Raw genomic sequence first — 23,247 nt, 5'->3', positions numbered from 1 at the left:
GGATAAAAATCACCATATTTTTTTCTTTTTCTTTTTGTTTCTTAACCATTTAACTCACCTTTTATCTCAAATTAGCATACTTCTCTCTCAGTGGGAGTTATCCTTTAACCACACTCTGCGAGAGGAAAATGCATGCACTCATTGGTTGGCCAAATCTGGAGCAAACTCATGATCACTTTAGTTTGATTAATTAGTTATTGTCCTCAATCCTTACATCACTTGTGATTAGTTATTATGTGCTGCAAAAAATCATATTACAACTCGACTAATGTATACTTTTGGCGTAGGCTCTTTTTGTCTATAGATTTACTACTTGTCTGTATTATGATTCAAAAGTAATTTTCATATAGTAAGGAATTTTGATTAATATTTTTTCACGTTTTTTATATATATTTTTTACTTTAAATTTAGAACTTACCTTAAATAAAACATCAATCATCCCGGTCCTCACTCTCCTTTATAATCTTGATTTTCCTTAAAAATCGTAAAACATAAATTTCTTTTATAATTCTTAAACTAATCAACATACTGATAAAAATTAATTTTAGTATTTTAAATTGATTATATAAAATTATGTTTTCAACTTAATTGCTATTATTATAAAAATTATTTAAAAAAAATAATTCATACGTGACACAGATAAACTGATTAGTAATAAGGAATTTTGATTAATGCTCTTTCACATTTTTTTATTTTACTCCAAATTCAGAACTTACCTTAATATAAAATATCAATAATTTTGGTCCTCACTCTTCTTTTAAATCTTGATTCTCCTTAAAAATTACAAACCTCTTAAGAATTTGCGATATGAGAATATCCACATAAAAGACAAAGTGTTAGTATTAAAATAACAACAATTTTTTTTATCGATTAAGATTAACTGTTAATTTATTATTAGTTTTTGTTTACATTATATATCTAAAAGAAACATTTCTATCACTTTAACCAATAATTATTTTTCTTCACGTGCATTACACTCTACACCCAATAAAAAAATAAGATGCATAGTTAAAAAATAAAATAGTACTAAAATTTTCTAATCATGATTTGTGCAAGTTTGGCAAAAATGACTTCAGTCACCTCAACCTTGTTTCGAAGTCTGTAAAATTTCTGATCATCATTGGTAAATTGTGATTCTTCCACAATTTGGATGAAATTGGATGCATGTATACTTGAGGACTTGAGAATTCAATTCTTCAAAAGTTAACTGGTTATTTCCTATAAACTCCTCAACTAAATTGTCCAAAGCTTTAATGCCAGAACCATACATGTACCCCTACCCTAAAATCTTCAATATCCTGAAAGAGGCATATCAAAACAAATTTGGTAATCTGATAATATAAATAACAAGCATGATTGCATCCTATGGAAACCCACCTCTGCCTTTGTTGATGCAAAAGAGTGCATAATATAAATTTCTCACATTATTATTTACTACTACTGTGCATGAATAACACAAGAATCAATTTTACTTCCACAAATATTATGGTGATACCATCAAAAATAAAAAAAAATATTTATTATTTTATTTCCACTGTTAAAAAATTAATTAATGAATCTCATTATAAAGCTAATCCAAACACGCCATACTGTGAGGCATCGAGACCCACCTCCTCTCAAATTAACTTTCCAAACTCAGCTCAACCAAACCACCCCACTTTCCAAACACACCTGAACTTAAACAATTATACACAAACTAACTACAGTTGAATTTTCATCGGGAAATAAATTATACTGTTAACCCAAAAATATTATGTTAAATACACTTTTATCACCTACCCTATTTTCTAATAACTTTTAATTATTATTTTTACTTAATGTTATATAATAATAAATTTTTCATATTTTGTTATCACCTGTTTAACTGAATATCATAAACAAATACTTTTAACAATTGGATCACTAATTATCTTATTTTAAGAACAATATATCTTCCATTTCCCCCTTTGGTGGACATCTGTTACCAACTTGTTGACTCCCTGGATGCTCTTTTATTAGCCCTTCGATTAGAACGCATTCCTTTTCTGAATTATATGATATGATTTTGCAATTCGTCATTAATCTTTCAGAATGTTTTTTTTAGGGGAGGAACTATTACCAGACGTATTTTATGTTGACAACTTTTCAGATACTACACTGTAGTCTATAACACTAAGTCACTAGCGTAACACGTTTTATAAGTATTTTTTTCGTAATGATATTTTATAAGTATACAAATACAAATTATTTAAAATACATACTTATATTTCAACAGTATTACATCTTCTTCATTTAGATTGCCTGTACCAAGATTTTAAATTACAATCATAAATTCATAGTTGTAATTTTATGACGATATCCTCTGTGTTACACAAGGTTGTGAATAAATTCAGAAAAAAAGAAGAAGGTTGTCGATAAATTCAACTGATACGACTCTAATTATGATTGCAAAAACACTATAATATCTGGCATTACAGATGAAATGACAGTTGCGGACCTTTTTTATAACTAATAACCATGGACTATGGACTGTATATTTGAATTAATTTAAAGATTTAATTATTTATTTAATTTTTATAGTTTTCAAATTTATTTTTTTTAGTTTCTGAAATTTATATTTTAATTTTTAAAAAGTTTTTACAGTTAATGTTAGTTGAAAAATTTGAACGCTAAAGATCTTTTTTGAGAATTAAAATATAAATTTAAAGAATTAAAAAGATCACTTTTTGATAATTAAAATATAAATTTAAGGAATTAAAAAGATCACTTATTAACTACAAGCATTAAAATGAATAAATTTAAAAATTATAAGGAGTAAATAAATAATTAAATCTAATTTAAAAAACAATTACATTTATAAATTTCATAAAGAGACTTTTAAAATAAAAAAAAAATCTAACTGAATGAAATAAGTGATCTCAATTATTTTGTTCTTTTTTTTTTAATTGAATTATTTGGTTCAGACCACTATTAAAACATGGCAAAGGTGAAAAAGTTAGCTAATAATAGCATGCAATTCTTGCAGTATATTATACCATTTTATTAGGGGAAAAAAACAAAATCCATATAGTAGAATTGGCTGAAAGTCAGATCCAGCTGAGGGCGCAACTCAACTTTATCTTCTTGTTCATTCTTCAATATTGGAGTGCACGCACACTATCAATTCCTAGATTAGTAGTAGCTTCCACTAGTTATAGTGGAGTGCACGTTGCCCCACCACAAAGCTATTATTAGACCACACTAATCTAAAGTCCAAGTGTACAATCTGCTTCCGGAAAATACTACATTACAGCTATTTTAACATTAACATATATTTGTATCTTACTGATCATTTTAGTAACAGTAATCACCTCCGTAACCCCATGAAACTATAATGATTGCCCAAAACACTGTTACCAGACATTTATAATAATGGGATGTTAAAGGTCTAAAGCAGAAGCAGGGAAAAGCCGTCTGAATAAGAACTCAAAAGAACAAATTACACTTTTCTTTTCTTAGTTGAATGCTTCTTCTAGTACATGATGACGGCATCTTAAATCATTGAAACAAAATATCTAAAAGACTATCTGAAGTGTAGAGGTTACTATGGTGTACATAAAATGTATATTGTATAAATATAGTCTTTGCACTTATTGAGGATGAAGAAATTTAATAAAATCCATGGTTGTAAATTTCATATCCTACTTACCAACTGAAATATAAGAGTAGAAAGTCTATTGGAGAATCAAATAGTTAGAAAACATCAAGCAAATACCTTAGAAATATTAGGAGGCTAAATGCACTTAAGATCTAATAATATTAGTTGAATTATATGCACTTAAGATCTAATAATATTAATTGTATTGTGATTCCTAAACATTGATTAGATTTCAAAAGACAAGATAAACCATTTTTCAAAGCAGTAAGTACAAATATATAAATTTGAAAGCTTAAATCTCACAAAGCAAAGATCATGCAAATATTAGGTGACTAAATGCATTTAAGATCTATAATGTTAATTGATTTGTGATTCCTGAACATCAGTTTGATTCTAGAAAGCATGAGAAACCATTCTCGTAGCAGCAAGTAGAAGAACATGAATAATAGAAATTAGCATATATTAATACTCATGCAGAATAAGTTGATATAAACATTCCGTTTGATTTCCATGAGACCAAATATGCGCATACATCAGCAACTTTTTCAATGATTCCATCTAAAGTTGAACCGAAGTACAAAATAAACTCAATTTGTACCACAAATATATATATATATATATATATATATATATATATATATATATATATATGTATAAAAAGGATCAAATTATACTTGATGTAACTTTGACAACTATTATATTATTTTTATAACTTGATATAAAATATGATTTTTAAAAATATTTATATTATATCGATTTTACTTTATACAAATAAGATAAAAATAATTTTGAATTAATTTAAAATTTTACATATGTGATTTGTTTGAAATGAACTTTGAATCTAATGATGAGTTTTAAGAAAACATTATCCAGTTGAAAATTATAGAATAATGTAATACTTGTCAAAGCTACATATAATTTGATCCCTCTCTATATATATGTATATATGAATTTACTAATGCACGGGCACCTATTTTTCCTTATGAGTACATTAACAACCAACACCTAATTTAATATCTTCTACTTTAAGTGACTATGAAATCTGAAAACTGCACTCAGAAGGAAGGCACTATCGTAAATGCACCATTGTACCAATAAACATAAGTGACAAGTTAAGAGAATGACTGGGTTAAGCTTTTTGCATGGCTTTTATTCATTTCATGCAGTTCTTATATACTGCGATTTATTACATGCCTAAAGTTTTCAGGTTTCATAGTCACGTAATTAACTGGGATTGGAGGTTAGTCGTTTGGACCTATCCATATTGGGCTCTTGCTGCATTGCTAACAAGTTACATCAAGGCTATTATAGTAATTAATTGTTTTTTTCAAAAACAAAAAAACTCTCTTTTCTCTCCTCTCCTCCCCAATCTTGCATAACACTCTACTAACATTGTTCTTGATGATCCGTCATCAAACTTCATGGCCACTCTGATTAGGTGCTTATAAAGTATGATTTAATCTAATTAAATCCATGGTAATTGTAACGGGAAGCACGCACGAAAGTCCTTTTATTTGCACCATCATGCCTTTTTAATGGACTCACTTTTAAGTTCTTAGAATTCTTCATCTAAGCTTCATTGTTTTTTATTTCATTCTAATCTTGCTATGGATGCAATGCTTACAAATTGCTGCTTCAATAAACGAGTAATTTGTTTCTGTAGCTTCACGAACCATGTAGGCATGGTGGAGTTGAGGCCGAAATTGGGTTCTGGAGAGGGAGCACCAACTGGGGAAGGAGTGAGGAAAGTGGGGGAGGAAAGAGAAACAATTTTTTATTTTGTTTTTTAATATGAAATTTAATAGTAAAAAATTACTATAACATCTTTACAATAAATTGACTGAAAGAGAGGAGAGTTGCTGGACTTTTCTGTCTAATAATTTTGGTGTTGGTTGCTAATGCTATCATACTAAAAAAAATGTATGAATGCATGAGCAAACCCATATATATATATATATATATAAATTAAGATTTATTGATAATGTTGAATTTTGGATCTAACTCAATCCTACAAAATCGGCTTATAAGTTGAGATGTGTCTTAGCTTTATAAGTTCTTATTAAACACTATCTCTAGTCAATGGGCTTGGTGCATGAATAGCATGATAGATGATTCAATAATGGGTTTAAGAACAGACTTTGATATCATGTGTGATTTTGGATCTAACTCAATCTTACAAAATTGACATGTAAGATGAGGGATGCTTAAACTTTATAAGCTCTTATCAAACACTATTTTTAGTTAATGTGAAACATAAAATTTTTCCAAAAGAAAAGATTGATACTTATATCTATATATAAAATTATTTTAACAAATCAGTTGAGTGAATTATACCTAATCATGATGTTCTTTTTACACCTTCATAATATTTAAACACCGACAAGTATGTGATCAACTAATAAATGTTTCCATTTGAGAGTAATTTTATTATTTAATGTTAATATAAATGGATAGAGTAGAAAACAATCTTGGATTACCATGAAAAAAATCTTAGATATAAACTTTATGAAGTATATGTTACATATACTATGCCTATGAAGTTTCTTGGTAATCCAAGATTGTTTTCTACTCCTTCATCTTCAATTAAAATCAATGTATGCAATATGATTTTCAAGCAAATACAAATATCTGCTTCTTGATCACATATTTATAGTTGTTCAAATTGTACAGAAGTTAGTATAATATCAACACAATAATTAGGTACAGTTCTTTAGTCAGATTGGTTAAAATCATCATTCCAATGGATCCGGATATATATGAAATAATGGTTTTTGTTTAGCAAGCAATTAGAAGTTACAGATGCAACTGTTTCTTGCTAGTATGTATTTATTTCAACTGTCAAGTCTCTTTGTGATCGATGTTAAATACTTTGTTAATTGTTTTGCATAGATTTGCAACCCTTGCAACTCGGATGGAGCAGTACATCCAGGGTCAGTCTAGGGATTGGGTTGACCAAAGCATATATATACAAAATTTGTAAGTGATTCTTTAAGAACTCTATCCAGTTTTATGGTGTCTCATGATTTTGCTGACAACTTAAGCGCATGCTTTCCAAAAAATAATGAGATTAAAATAAGAGGAAGGGATTAGAATTTATATATTTTAATTGTCAGGTGCTTGGATCAAATAGAGCATATTTCCATTTCTAATTACAGTACGAAAGGACTATCAGAAATTAGAAATACGTTCAATGAATATACAATTGACGAAATTCAGTGGAATCATACTAGCAATAATTTTTTTTTTTCTTGAAGATATGATGTGGCATGTCTCGATGCCATCTTGTAGGAAGAAGATGTTCAATAATGAGTTCTTCCTAAGTTTTCTGTAAATTGAATTATTCATTTGGTTGATAAATGTTGTTCATCTTATACTCCCTGGGTCAACAACAAACAACGTCTTTGTTCTTCATTTTCTATAAATGATGTTGAATCCTTGGTGAAGAATAATTATAAATCTTATGCACTGTGTGGATAGTTACTTTGAGCAATTTCATTGGTTTACTGATTACCCTTTTTGTCTGTAACCCACATAGGAGGAAATGAGTCCTTAATTGTTTCTTCCAATTTACTATGTAATTGTTACCGTAATTTGCTGACGGGAATGTTGCTTTACAGGTTAGCATAATGTTTGCAACTTTAGAAAAAATTGCACAAACAGATCCAAAGTATGCAGATATTTTTCTTTTTGAGAAATGAGAACTATGCTGCTTTTCAGAATAGGTAATCTCTGCCAAAAGGCTGTTTCAAATTCTTATTAAGTTGATTTTGCAAGAAAGATATTTGCCATTTTTCAATTATTTTGTTTGTTTTACTCAGTTTGTATGACCTCGCCAACATTGTGCCCACTTTGGCCAAGTTTTATCATCAGGCCAGTGAAGCCTATGAACAAGCTTGTACACGCCATATTAGCATGATTATCTACTATGTGAGTAATTTATTTTCTATTTTCCATTTTTCTTGTCAACATACATGAATTGATATCCTTAGGACCCCACTAATTATCCCTTTTCTTTTGCCTTGCAAAGCAATTTGAACGCCTTTTCCAGTTTACCCGAAGGATTGAGGACTTGATGTTCACAGTTGAACCTGAAGAGGTTTGTGTGTATAATGCTGTATTTTTAATCTTCCAAAGGTTCCTGCTATACAGCATCTAGCCATGTCTAGAATTCTATTTATCAAACAATCTGGTTGCAATGTTTCTTAGTTTCTCTGGTTGAAATTATGAGGTTTTAGATATAGATGGGGTGAGGGATAAAAGAGAATGAAACATTGAATTGATATTAGTTGAGATGTATTACAATGTATTGATATGTTCATACAACATAGAGCACTGACCCTTATTTATAATAATCATAATCCTAACCAATTATGGAAACAAACCATGATAAGAAAATATGATAATCAATCGTAAGAGATAGTGAGGAATATGAAAACTAAACCTTGAGAATAATTGATGATATTCTAAGATATGATACAAAAAATATTTTCATCTATTCCAACAGACTCTCACAATCCTTTCTTAGCATCATGGTTATAAGTAATGGGAAAGTTAATTTATAGTAGATTCTCGCCCTAATTTTCGTTGTTTCCCTGTTTGAGTGGCAAACAAAATCTCTTTATCAAAATATAGCTAGTTGTCTTTTGGTACTTATTTTGAATCATAAAAGTCCATACCTAGAGTAGTTCCTCTGATGAGGGAAATTCTGTCTGATATACCTAGAGTAGTTCCTCTGAAATTATGTGTACTACTGAACAACTAAATGTTTTTAAGGTAATAGTTTTACCATATGCCCAACATGGGCCTTCCCCTACACCGTTCACCCATCAATAGAGAAACTAAGTCACCTGTCACTCTGTTCAAGAGCGCATCTCATCAATCATGGCGTAAGGGGTTCATTTGTAGATTTTAGGAATTGGAGCACAAGACAAGGTTGACAAAATAACATAATATGTAGATAAATAATTATTGGAAAAAATTCAAGTCCCATATCAACTAGAGATAATACCAAGATTGAATATATAAGTGAGGGGCTACCCCACTTATGTAGGTATTTATTAACACAAAAGTAATATTAACACAATAAATTACAAATGATTGCAGAAAATGTGGCAAAAGTAATATTGTACACAAAAGTATAGGCATTTATAACTTTGCGTAAGAGCTAAGCTCTTAGTATTCTTTTCCAAAAGTAGTGTTAGATTGAGTGCCAGACATTATAAATTAAATAGTTAGACAAATTTCACATTGAATTTGACTTTGAACATTCACAAACTTCCATGTTTTGCATCCATTTCAGATTCCTTTTCAGCTTGGACTGTCAAAAATGGATCTTCGGAAGATGTTAAAATCCAGTTTATCTGGGGTATGGTGATTCTGATCTTCTTTAAAGATCCTTCTCACTGTTGTATGCCTGCTTTTGAACTTATGTCTTTGCTCTTCTACTTAGGTTGACAAGTCTATTGCTGCGATGTATAAGAAACTGCTAAAGAATTTGACTTCGGAGGAATTGTTAGTTGTTACCCTCCTTATGGGGACAAATGCAAGGTAAACTGTACTTATTCCTTCCCTATTGACCAACAAAGATACCTCCTATAATATAACATTAAATCAGTAAGAAAGAAAGACTCGAGGCTTTTGCACTAAATATTTCCAAGGCCAACATTGAAGTCAGTGAAGTGTCTAACAAGTCTTTTGCCAGTTTGGTCGATAGCTAGTGTAATTTTGCAAACTTTAAGATACATGTGAACGGAAATTAAATTGGATTTAATTTTGATGTGTTGTGTGAACATTTTCTTTCATTCACATACCCTCTAAAATGCGGGTTTAAACTAAGTAGAAAATGCATGCAAATTAATCGTTTTTTAAAACTTTGCAGAAGGAGTTTCTTGATAAGTACGAAAGTTTTGCCCAACTTGTGGCTAAGATTTATCCTTCTGAGACAATCCCGTCTGTATATAGCGGAGATGAGAGACCTTTTAGTTTCCATGTAGAGGTTTATGTATGTATATATCTTTTTGTTTTTTCCATCTTATGTAAGGTATAATCTTTCTTGTGCTCTATTTAATTTTATTTATTCAATAAAGTGTATCTTTGTAGTTTTAATTGTTTGAAACAAGCATTTTTATCTTCGAACGAATGGGATGAACGAGTATCTTGCTTATGTGTAAGCATTTTCAAGATTTACGAGTGGTAATAACGTATCAGCTTAGCACTGCATATTCGTTTTATCTTATTTTGAAAAATTAAATCGTTTTTCAGAGCTTTATCAAAAAATTATTCTACAAGTATGAGTTGTAGATAATTTCATATATAATAATCTCAATTTTTGAACTTTATAGAGTAGGGAGTATGAATGGTACATCTAAAGTCATGTTGAACACATCTGAGTATGTACTCGTATCCGGTATACGTTAGATACTTGTGGATACATTTCTCTTTTAAATAATTGGGTATCTAATGTACATGCTATGTATTAGGTTTATCTTCCGGTTTAAAAGATAAAAACATTATTTTTTAGTGAAAAGAATGAAAAAAAAATTTGATTTTCTTGTTTTCATTCATGTTATGTGTCCCTATTTGTGTGTGGTGAGAACAACTGACTAACGACGTAACTCCTTGTTCTTAATCTTCTAAATATGTCAATGAATATTGAATAGAATTTGTTCGAAATTTGTCATTGTAAATAATTTGAAAATGAATGAGATTCATTTAAAGGGGTTAACTTTTTCTAAGTTGCTATCCTTTCTCTTGATTAGCTAAATTTAAAGGTGATTCTTTGTAACACATAATGGATAACGAAACAATAAGATGGAATTATTAAAATGTGATATCATATGTTATAATATTTACGGTTGATTATCTACGTATTATAGTCTTTTATTATGAGATATTTACCTTTAGTCCTTTATCTAAGAAATTATATAAGAAACAAATTAGTGTATTTTTTTTTGCCTAAGTATAAGAAATGTGAACTCGTTTTTAAATTATCAATTACTTATTTTTTTCTATACTCAATTTATTATGAATTCTATTAACGATAAACTTACTGATTTTGCATGTATGTGAATGAATCCATTGACTTATTAACAATTTAAACCACGTTCAATGGTGAAAAAAAATTATTTCTTGACTTACAAATAATGTTATTAGATATAATCATGACTTAAATTTTTTAATTTTGTGGGTACTTTTAGAACAAAATTTAAATTTATGAAATTATTATTTAAAATTAACTAAATTATTTTAAATAGTTTTGATGAATTAGTTATTTGTTTCTTACACCTAGAATCAATAATAGTAGTTTTTTTAAGGCAATATATTTCACTGGACAAAAACAAAAAATGTTGTAAATAAAACTCTAATTAAATGAAGGGTATTTTGGAGGTATTATCATTAAATAGGAAAAATATAGTTAAAATTTGTTTATATTTTAATCTAACACACATTATTTTTGTTGCTTATATTTTAGGTAGTATTTTGTTTTTTTCACAAAAAAAAGTAGTAATCTTTTTTCTTTGTCATGTTAAAGAATTTAATCTCCTTATATGTTATAAGTTATGCTTCTTTGTAGTTTTTAAACAATTTATTCGTATTTATACACAATTAAAGTTTTTCTATATATGCATATTTAAAAAAAATGCTAATATACTCATATCTTAGATTTTTTAAATATCTCATATCTCGTATTTATACCTAATAGTTATACCATACTCATCATGAAACATACTCTCTTTGGACCAAAATATATGCAACAAAAAAATCAATGTGTGTTGGATTAAAATATAAATAAATTTAAACTAATTCTTTCTTATTTAATGATAATATTTTTAAATTATTCTTCATTTAATTAGAGTTTTATTTATAGCATTCTCTCTTTTTGTCATATGCAATTAATGTAAAGGATATTTTAGAAAATGAATTAATATTTTTTATAGAGAATACAAACATTAAATGATTTTAATTAATTTTTTTTGACGTGTATGAGTTAATTTTTATTTTTTTTATATTTTCAGTCCAGAGGAATTAGTTTCTAAGGTTATTTTCTCAAAGGCTTGTTGCAACTCCTAGTTGTTGCAAGATTGCTTCTAATTAAGAACCACGATGGTTTAGGAATCCATTCTTCCACAACTTGTTACTCTTCACCCATCTCTCTTATTTTGCAAAATGTATTTTTGAGACGATCACGAATGCAACAGAATTTTCTTTAAAAAAATTGCAACATAAAGAGTTATGACGTAACTACAACTGCAATTTAAAACGTTGCATGAGTTATGGACTCAACGATGCTGGTAAAAGTGTTTGCTCCATTGTCCAGCCTTTTGTGTTCGTTAGAACAGTAACTCCATTCATGATAATAATCACATGGCTGGTCTCATTCTTAAGGTTGCCAAAGATGTCAGAGATGGCGGTGGTCTCATTCACAAGCATTTTGTCTTTTTTTGCACTTACGTTTTTCTCAGTAGTAATGGACCCAACCTCTCATCATCCATGGGTGATGGATTGAAGCACTTTGGTGTCATATGAGCCAAAGATAATGGGATATGAGAGGCTATTTATAGAAGTGACCTATGCAGGTTAGCTGCTGTTACAACTTACACAACTAACAATAACAGATTAAGTGCAACCGAAAATTAACGAACAACATATGAGCTCTGTTAGAAGAACATTTACACTGGACGTTGCTCGAAGATATTATTAAATTACACTGCATGGCGATCTTAAATTAATTTGAAAAGAGAAAGAAAAAAACACAATTCAGAATATGTTGGAGAGCAAGTCTTATGTTGCAAGATTAAAAATAAATAAAAAGATACTATACATAAGATTGAGAGTTGTGTGAATTTAAAGAATCAAGACATTTTTGCACTGATAAACTATTGGTGAGTTAAAAGTAAGTATAGATTAAGAATTACAAAACTAAGGAGTTAAATATATTTTTAGAGTTAGTAAATAAAAATGCATAAGAATTATTATTATGGCAAAAGTAAAATATAGACTTGTTTAACGATTTTAGTAAATATTTATGCAAAAAGTAGATGAGTCCCAGCTGGGAAAGTGTTAGTAAATAAATATTCTATTGGCTGGTGAGTTAAAAGTAAATATAAATAAGAATTACAAAATTAAGGAGTTAAATGTGTTTTTAGAAAAATAAATTATTTATGCAAAAATGTCATTAACCCATTCTGCTGTAATCTTAGATATGACCCACTCATGAATTTAACAAGAAAAAAAAAAGAACAAACATCAAATAACCGGGACAAGAGGGTGGTGTGATGAAGCAATCTCCCAAAAATTGAAAGACATTGCAAGGCAAAAACAAGAGCAACAAGAGCTGCTAGATCAACTACGGGTCACGTCACATTCTAAAGAGAGATCATCCGTAAGGTTCACATGCAATTGATACCACACCAGTTGACATATCTGCTTTGGATATTCATTAATGTACTGTGTTAAATGCTCAATTACTCATCGAACCAACATTAGTGTCCTTAGGATACTCAACAAAGGGAACCTTATATTGCTCGAAACAAGAATCTTAACATAGAAGATTTAGTATATGCTTGGTTAAACAGAAACAAGAGTCATGCATGATTCATTGACAAAATCACTTTAGCCTCAAACATAATTTTACAACCGTAAATCAAACATTTGAAAGATAGTAAAAGATCTTTTACTAAATCCTAAAAGTACATGGATTACACAAATTTTAAAAGGAAACAAAAGTGTGTAGTTTTATTTAATATGCCATGAATTTCCCTGTAAAATAAAAATCCAATGTTTTTTTTTTGGATATTTTATTGTTACAGTATTTTCTTTTTGGCTTATATTATTTATTAAACAGATATGATATAAAGTGAAAGTCATCTAAGTTGTATAAATAAAGTAGCCAAAAAATGACAGTAAATAAAAAAGAAAAAAAGAAATATTAGAAAAATTGTAAGAAACCCACCAAAAACAAGGAAAAAAGTGAGATAGTGATATTGCCTTATGTAATTTTTAAGAGAAAAATATATACGATTATACGAAAGTAATTTTGAAAATTGTTATATTAATTAACTTTTTATCCGTGCTATAAATATGTAATATTATTTTTGAAATTTTTTAATGTATTATTGAATTCATTCTTTGTTACATAGTTTTTTTTTATCTGATAGTATTATTTTAATTGAAATGTTCTAGCAGCATATGTGTGATGACTGACAGCATATAAAATATATGCTCAGATTGGTGCCACTCAAAAAGAATCTCCTAAAGTGGACGTAAACTAGTAACTTCGTTGGCTATTTGATTCGGTGCACATTTTACAAAATACAATTTTTTTTTATCACCGCCGTATACGATTCAATTTAATATTTAAATTAAATTAATTTGTACTCATATTTTAATTATATATAACGATTTAAAATTACTTTTAATAGAATGGCAGATGCCAACTAGTACCTATTGATTACAATACTGGTTAAAGAAGTAAATAAAAAAAATATTGATATGTAAAAAAATGCGCTCCTTAATAATTTTAAAATACGTTTTTATAACAGTAAAAATAAACGTTTCTATATGATTTCCGGTAAAACGTTTTCTTTTTAATTTTTTAAGCTGTGTGACAGGATACTGTTTAAGAAGACTCTAATAAAATTAGTTTCACCTAACTACAAAATACCAAGCCTCAGTGATTAGAAATTCTATTTCTCAATAATTAGGTTTTGTATTAATTTATTAAACATAAGATGAATAATATTTTAATATGTCAGAATATCTACAGTACATGAATTGAAAAGGTTCGATTCCTCAAATATAAAAAAATAATAAAAATAATCCTTTATAAAAGAGTAAATCTTTCTTCCACTTCTTCTATAATTAAATGTGTTTTGTGATGTGATAATAACTTTAGGTCTTACTACATACTTATCCATCATATGTGAGAAAAACAAAAACAAAAATTCTATCTTATATAGCATTCAAATATATATTAGAATTAATCAAATAACAATGACATTAAAAAAAAAATACTATATATTAACCTTTTTTTAATTATTTTTCTAATATTCTAATTCATGCAACTATAATTCTATTAATACTTCACGGTTTACGGAAACTTTAGCATTAATCTCTAAAGATATACACGACTCAACAGAAATGAAAGATATTTTTTTGTCAATTTTATATCCTTCTATCTAATAGGTATTGTATGGAAGGTTGATTCATTATTTTGACTTCGTATTGTACCGAATCTAGTTTATTTATGAAAAAGAAAAGGCCTTCCCAAAAAAAAAAATGAAAAAGAAAATGCATCTATCTATGCTATCACTTCACAAATAAGACAGTTTGGTTTAGTGCTTTTATCTTATTGAAATTTTGCCGAAAGTGGTGTGGCCATCAGTTTTAAAAACGGCATTGTAGAAGGGGACAATATATGTTGGTGGAAGCAATTATAAAAAGGAGAAGGAATTGAACACGTTTGTTTCATGCCAAAAAGGAATATATTATCAGTGAATGATGATACGGTGAAGCACAGCATCTTCAAACTTGTCTACACTTTTTGTGGTCGGAGCATATATAGAGGCACTTATATCTTATCTGTGTAGGTCGAATTTCGTGGCAGAAATAATTGATGCAACTTTCGCAATCATCACATTTTTTAGTGTGATGGATAATAGAATTAATTTTGAGCACTCACTACTCTGTCTCAAATACGATGGACGGTATCCGTTGCCCTCCAAAACTCAAATTTAATTCAAGTTCTCTATATACTATCATAGGGGTGTGTACTCATGCATGTCTGAGCCTAATGCCATTGTGCATATTTGAATTCATGTTTCATTCTATAAAATCATGTTAAAATAAACTGTTGACACAGTCCATGGTGGTAGGGTGGCAAGAATGATCATGATCATGATCATGAAAATTGATATGATAATATTTTGTATGTGATAAATCTTTTATATATTTAATTTTTGTTTTGTAATTATTTTAGAGATTTTGATTATCTTTTATAAGACATTTCAATTTGTTTTTAATTTTTTTATTAATAGAAAAATTTATTTGACTGTTTGATAAATAAGATTATTTTAATAGTTATTAACATTTTTTAAAATGTTATTTAAATAGTATTTTTTAAAATGTTAGTTTTTAATTTTTAATTTTTTTTATTTTTATTTTTAATATATTTATTCAATTTTTTTAATTTTTTTAAATAAATTATGATCTTATTATTTTTCTATCATTTTACATTTTTTAACAATTTCAATAACTAATTTTATCAAACACTTTTAATTTAATAGGCTACTCTTTTAATTTTCAACTACCAGCTTTCAATTAGTTAATTTTATCGAACATAACCTTAATGGTTACATGATATTTAGATAGATTTAAATTTTTAAGTATTTTAATCTAAATTATCTATTTTTTTTAATTTTGATATAATCATTATTATTAGTTGTTCTGATGATAAGGAGTTATCTCACTTTTTTGTGAGAATTTCAAATTTTATTAAATTTTACAATAATAATTTTGAAACGGAAATCATTTAATTTTAAACTCTTTTTGAACTGAAATTAACTTTACAAATTAATTTTATTTAAAATGAATTACAAACACTCACCCAAAACTAACATTATACAATTGCATAGGCTGAATAACAATTCTACAAGTGCAGCCAGATTCTACCCAATGTTACGAATTTATTTTCATCTCGTGTTTGAAATCTAGAAGAGAGAGAGAGAGAGGATTCGTAAAGTTTTAAATGAGTTTTGAGCACTGTAATTATGATCAAACCACTTTTAAGTTGAATTCATATTATTCTAGCTTGATCTATAAAATATTCGTGCGAACAGTTACATATACAAATAAAAATTTGTATTATTGAGTATTTCTTGTTCCCATTTATATATACTTTTTGGCAAAAAAAATATAAATAATATTTTTTATCTCAATATTTTTTTTTGTATTTTTTTCATGTCAATTTATTAAATTAATGTGAATCCCATAGTTATCTGATTCTGATTCTGCTAGAATATGACGTTGGTTGAAGCAGAGTTGACCATAAATTCTTCTCTGCCAACCAATCTGGTTAATACTTTAATTACTCCACCAGTGCACGTACGGACTAGGTATATTTTAATCCTTTTTTAAAAATAGAGGTATAGTCCTTGTTCATTTTAAATAACGAATTAAATGGGTTATGGCCCACAGGCTAACCCGCTATCTTGGCAAATATTTATTTTATTTTAAAATGTATTGCTAATGAGAAATGGAACAACTCAATACAAAAAGACCAACAAAATTTTTTAAAATAAAATTATCATATGAACCATAAGTATTTGAACTTCTACTCAAGACTTATATTTCATTGCATGAGTTGTAATAGTTTTTAAATTGAATTTTGATATTTATGGTATGTTCACTTATCACTCAATTCTCCCATGAATTTTGAATTATTTTTGTATAAGGATAGTATTGTTGCATACTTGATTCCACATCAAAGAATTGATTTTAAGTTTAAAATTAATTTTAAATTTATTTTTATATATTTAGTTTTACATTATAAAAAAATTAAAATTAATTTTGATCCAAAATTGATTTTAAGCTGAAGCATCTTTAAATAATTTTTGCGTTTGATAAAAAAATTTATATTAAATTTTACTCTTAACTTATCCATCATGACATATATAATAATTTTAGCACCCATTTCAAAGGAAAAAATGGAGCTTTAAATGTGGGGTTGTTCTTATTTTAGCATAAGGTTTCATAAGGTTTTGAATTAGCACTCCCCCAATTGTATTTCCCTGATATCAAAGAAAAGATAGATAATTTATCTTTTTAAAACTATTGCCCTAAAAAAAATCTTGTGGTAGGCCCACTACCAAGAGAAATATTTATTTCTTAAAATATCATATTCTATAATAAAAACATCTAAACATAATTTAATTTAAAATTAATTTTATCAATATTGATCCAATTAGATAATTCGTATTTTTGCTACAAACATACTTTTAAAAGCTCACAAAATGATAACCCAAATATGCTACTGGTATTTTATCATCTGCATGACAAATCCAAAACTCAGTCTAAGTGACAAGTATTAATGTTGTATTTGTATGACTTGACAAAAAATAAAACTTGAGTATCAACACGATGGTATGTTAGGATTGATAGATAATTGTGTGATTCTTTTCTCTTAAACATGTGATCATGAGTTAATTTGATCCTAGATTTTGTGTATAAAAAAAATTATTGAGAGAAATCAATTCCTTAAACAATTCTAAATATTTTAGAAAATTAATCACTAATTTTTTACAAAGGATACTGGTTAAAAAAATTGAGTTGAATAGAAAATTAACTTAATCTTATTGTACATTTTCATATTTCCTTAAATAAGCCATGTATGATGTATCTGTATTATGTACTTTGAAAGACATTAAAAAAATAAAAATTAAATAAGGTGCAGGTTGGCTAATTCAATTCAGTCATCATGATCAGTTCTGGCGTGGATGAACCAACCCACATATGTGAAAGGATGGCTAACCTATGGACGGAATGCTGCATTTTGACTTTTGAATGTAATAAAATAAAATAAACAATAATATAGTAATAATAACTTACTTTATTAGTACTCCAGTAAAGTATAATTAATTCACATGAGATTGACGTGTTTTGGCCGGCAGTGAGAACCAAGAGAACAACACGGCTTGACTTTGAAGCTAAAGAAGAAAGATATTAGTTTGTGAGTGGTGAGAAACACAATCAATAAAAATGGGGACGGTTATGTTTTGTGTGGCTCTTTCTGACTTTGACCTTCAGAAACATAGAAACATCTGGTAGAAGAAAAGCTGAAATCTTTTTACCAAAATGTTTCTTATTCTCATTCTCATTTTTTATATTTATAATTACAAAGTAGTACTTTATTTTTTTTGTACATTTTTTTTAAAAAAAGGTAATATTATTATAATTACAAGGTAAGTAAATATTTTCTCAAATCAAACTATTTTTTAAGTGAGAAAATCGTGTTCGATCCTCTCTATATGTAAATATAATTTGGGTCAATAACAATGATGCATATACTTGTGAATAAGATTAATCTCTCATCCTATAAATTAGAACACATTTATAATCTCTAAAGGATATTCATGGATCGCAGTGAATCACGAGTAAATTTGAACTCATAAACACTTTTAGCAGAGGACATCTTATGAAATTATTTCTAATTTTATTATAAAAATATGAAATAAAAATAAATAATAAAAACATACATGCATCAAACACATTCAACCAACCACTAACATTCTATTTTCATTTGTGTTGAGGCTTTGGACCATTACTAGAAAATAAATTTTTAATATTAATTATTAAGGATTTTTAATATCAATTATGAATTGATGTTGAAATTATTTTTAATTTTAACATTAATTATAATATATTTTAACATCAATTTTTAATTAAAATTGATGTTAAAATACATTATACAACGTGAATTATGTTAATGTTGAGTTTTGACGTCAAGTTCAAACTTCGAACTTAGCTTCCACCTCATTTCGCATGTTGAAACGAGTACAACTTGCGGTGCTATGTTCTGACTGCCAAAACTTGAAAATCTGGGGTAAAAAGATCGACTTTTTCTTTTCGTTGAAGCAAAATAGATTCAAAATATTAATAAAATATTTTTAAATAGAAAATCATACATATTGACCACACTAAAGAGTAGTATGCTCAGGTTATTTACTTGGACTAATAAAACCCACGTGAAATTTCATCAACAATTAAAGAAGAAGAAGAGCATCTTGTATATAAAAGAAGTTAATATTAATATTTACAATTAAAACATTGAATGCAAGTGTTAATCAGCGTTTCTGAATGCTTAATTGAATGTTTAAATACAAAACTAGGTTAGACAAGAGCATCTTCTTATGTACATTGAAAGAAAGAAGAAAGTTATCGAAGTTGAAAAATCATAAAAAAAAGGAGAAGATAGAAGACATTTGACTACATAGAAAGAAAAGAAGTTGGAGGACTCGCCTCCCTATAACCCTATTAGACAATAAGAATGATGATTATATTAGAAAAGGAAGAAGAGGAGAATGAATATTTTGTCTTTTTTTAAGTTTAACTTCTTTAGTTTATTTCAATGTTTTAATCCTTATTTTTTCTTCAATAATTGAACTTTTGTATTAATACGTACTATACCATTTTTTAATGCAAATTAATTATATTTACAAAAAACTTTATATATATATATATATATATATATATAAGAATTATCTCATTCATTTTTCCTTTATATATAAATTCATGCAAAAGGTTTCCGCGTAGTCCATTCTACTTAAATTCCCTACTAATAGTTTGGATCCAACAACTAAAACTTATTTTAGGTGTCACTCAACAAGTGACTTAAACTTGACAAGGTTAGGACCCAAATTATTTTTCATGAGTTGGATTCATTGGAATTCATGTTACATACATTCATGATCAACAAAGGATCATTTCATAGGTTAATTACCATCTTAGCACACGCACAACTGACCTAATTAATCACACTGTTTTATTTTAGTGAGTGGTGTTGGCAGCTAATTTATTTTTCAACCCCATGTGCCAATCTATCCTATGCTATTTCTAAATATTTTTTTTTGTACATATATAGCACTTTAGCTGACTAGGTTTTTTATTTATAGAAAAATTTGATTAGTTCACTTTATTATTTTGTTTAAGAATTTAAGAGTCATCCTTTATGCATAAAACATTGATAAAATATGAATAATTTGCCGACAGAGATGCAACGTATGTACTCTATAAAATACGTAGTACGATACAAATGATAATAATTATGTTGAACAAACAATAAATAAATTTTATATTGTTATTTTTTTTGTCATATATTGTTATCATTTAGCACTTAGTCTTTAAAATACATCCTTCACTTTAAAGTATCTAGATTCAGACAGATTATAAGGAGGAGTTGTGTACTTTAATTATAACCGAAGATGAGGTATCGTCAAACTTGGAGTTATTTGTTTCAAATTAAACAATTGAAAATCTATTAATAAATAGGCACTAAGTATTAAAACGATATGTATCGTATTATCGTTCATCTTGCAAGTGACTTACTAATAAATTAAAGTGATATGTCTGGAAAACTGAATTTAACACGTGTTAAGAATATTTTATTTTGAAAATAATTACCTTTTTAGAAATTTAAAATAATAATTATTCTCTAAAAGACTAAAATTAAGTTAAAACCATTGTAGTTGGAACTTGGAAGTGGGTCAAGTAAGACAGGATGAGAAATAAGAATATTATGTTAAATTGGCACGTGGGGGGTTCAAAAAGCCGTGTTGCCTAGTTGGCAGCTCTGACTACTTTTTTTTTTTTAATAATTAATACAAGTCTATATTTCCAGGCTGCACATATGGCTATAATGTTTCGTGTAACATGTATATGTATAGGATCCCTATTCAACTCTCGTTAAATTACTAAACATGTTTCTACACAAATGAAACATAAAATCGTTAAATGAGTTTAGAGGTGATCAAGATTATTTGTGTCTAAATATTTATAAGAGTGAGTGTTATCACAAAGTTAATGATGTCTTCATAATTTTCTCACCAAGTCTATTCATATTTAATGTAATAGAGCATTCATTATTAATAATGAAAATGTCTAATCTAGATTCTCTTTAATTCAATCTATTTATATATTTTTCTTAAATATAAAAATATTCGTGAAACGCGTGAAAATTTACTAATTGTTTTATAAGGTTCTTACATATTGGAACCGAATTTTGTTTGCTATAAGTACTACTCATGCACAAAATGTTTTGTAATTAATTATATTATTATGTTTGATTTGAATTTTGTTAAATGCATTATTTGTTATATTTTTTGTAGTTAAAACTTTTGTTTAACTAAAATACGGAAAATAAATTTAGGTATGAGAAAATATTTGTGTGCCTATTAACTATTAAGTGACCATAAAATACGAAGAGACACTGAAATTATTATTCTCATAGATATAGGTCTGGTGACAAATACAAACTTTAATATGATGTAAAAGTAGAATCAGTTCGATTGGATGGAGGAACATGATAGAATGGCATAATATGCCAAAATGCATTGGAGATGTAAATCCATTTTTCAATATATGAAATGAAATTAATGATATATATACCATGCCCATGTTTATATATATAGTAGAGAGAGCATGCAGCTAGCAGTCAAGAGCACCATGACCATGCTATATCAATATAGCTATATGCGCCATACAATATTTGCAGCATATATATCAGTTTACTGTCCAACTGATTAATACTTCAACTATATATCTAACAACTAAAATTATGATTCTTTAACCATGCGAGTTAATTAGTTGCATATCCAATTAATTAGCTGGAACCAAAACTTTTTAAAATCCAGAAGTTTTATTTTTATTTAAGATATTTACATTTAATTCGTTTTAAATACTCATAGATACCATTTTTTTTTAAAAAAAACAACAACTCATAGATACAATAATTACTGCAAAATAATAAGCATAATCTTTTGGTAGATGTAATAACCATAATTTAAAAGGGAAAAGGGTGATAACTATTTTACTTTATTAAGAAAAAATTAAACACTTTATAACTCATGTTTGTTTGAACTTAAATTCTGAAAAATAGTTATTATTTCAAATAAATCAAACTAAAATTGAACTCTTTGAAAATAGCTGATGAATCAACTAATTAAACTTCTGGGTTTCGACGTATTCGTTGCAGCACTACCCCCAGCTAGAAATAACTGCCGCGAGAGAAAATAATTTATCAATGGTAATTGAGATGGTGGACAAAATCTAACAAGTTTTTGAGCACTTCCATTTAGAAATTAAACAACACAATTGGACCCACGACTGTATAGTGTAAGTTGTTGTCTTTCAATAAAAATATTTTTATTTTAAATTTTTTAATCAGTGTTCTAACATTTTTCAAAATGATATTGCTAGTGCTGTACATTGTACTGTGCAGTGTGCACATTGCACACCTAGTGCAAGAAACAGAAAATAATAATCCATATTCACGATCTGTGCAGTACACTGTACAGTGTACACCTACGAAATAATAATGTATAAAGTTAGAGAACAATTAATAGTATCGACGGAGCCAGGAATGGACAACACGGGACCAAATTTCGTTCATCAAATATGCAAATTTACATCAAATTTTATATAAAATGTTCTAAATATTAGTTATAATAGTAATTTATCAAAGTATTACAGATATCGATCATTAGTATGATAAGATAAATTAAACATTTTTCAAGAGATAAAATGAAAATTATAATAAACTAATTTCTTATATAATTTAAACAACATTCCATGACTGGACTCAGCACTTCCATGGGATGCGTAATTCGATCAAGGGAAATGATTGTTTTATTTTATGTTTACCCATTTATAGTAAATTTTCTCACATTATTAACACTTTGTTTTATAGAAAATTCGTAAAAGAATCGTTATGTTATAACTATCAATAAAATAAGAATATTACCTTAAACAAAACGAACTTTATTTTTTTATTCTTTCCCAAAAATAATAGGGGGCGGTAGATCAAGTTGGTGCAGGTTGTTTGTGCTTACCCCCATTAGGGGTCTGTAATTCTGTATAAC

At 27.7% G+C, this 23,247-nt stretch overlaps 1 pseudogene; it reads left to right on the top strand.

Moving 5' to 3' along the window:
• The first annotated feature begins 7,224 nt into the window (after nt 1-7,224).
• Nucleotides 7,225-9,721, top strand: LOC114383146 (annotated as a pseudogene).
• Nucleotides 9,722-23,247: the final 13,526 nt, after the last annotated feature.

This window comes from Glycine soja, chromosome 14 (assembly GCF_004193775.1).
Source record: "Glycine soja cultivar W05 chromosome 14, ASM419377v2, whole genome shotgun sequence".
In the NCBI taxonomy this organism is placed as follows: Eukaryota; Viridiplantae; Streptophyta; class Magnoliopsida; order Fabales; family Fabaceae; genus Glycine; species Glycine soja.
This window is presented reverse-complemented; position numbering and strand designations above follow the sequence as displayed.